Genomic DNA, 293 nt, shown 5'->3' with positions numbered 1-293 from the left:
ACTGAGCACCCCAGGGTTTCCCAAGGAAATGGCTCCCTGCTCAGCGTGGAGGGCACGGGGCCACCCCCAAAACACCCATCTCCACACAGGGTGGCACTACTCATCCCAGACCTACGTAACACTGAACATCCACACGCCTTCCTCACAACCCCGTGCATCCCTTTGCTCTGCGCACACACACACACACACGTACCCCGTTCCCCTCCCCCGGCCATGGCCAAGCACAGCCCCAGCCCTGCAGTGTGGTACTGCCAGGCCACTTGGCCTGGTACAACCCACCAGGCACCACTACA

Source organism: Acanthisitta chloris, unplaced genomic scaffold, assembly GCF_000695815.1.
Source record: "Acanthisitta chloris isolate BGI_N310 unplaced genomic scaffold, ASM69581v1 scaffold5396, whole genome shotgun sequence".
NCBI classification, from domain to species: Eukaryota; Metazoa; Chordata; class Aves; order Passeriformes; family Acanthisittidae; genus Acanthisitta; species Acanthisitta chloris.
Note: the sequence above shows the minus strand (reverse complement) of the source record.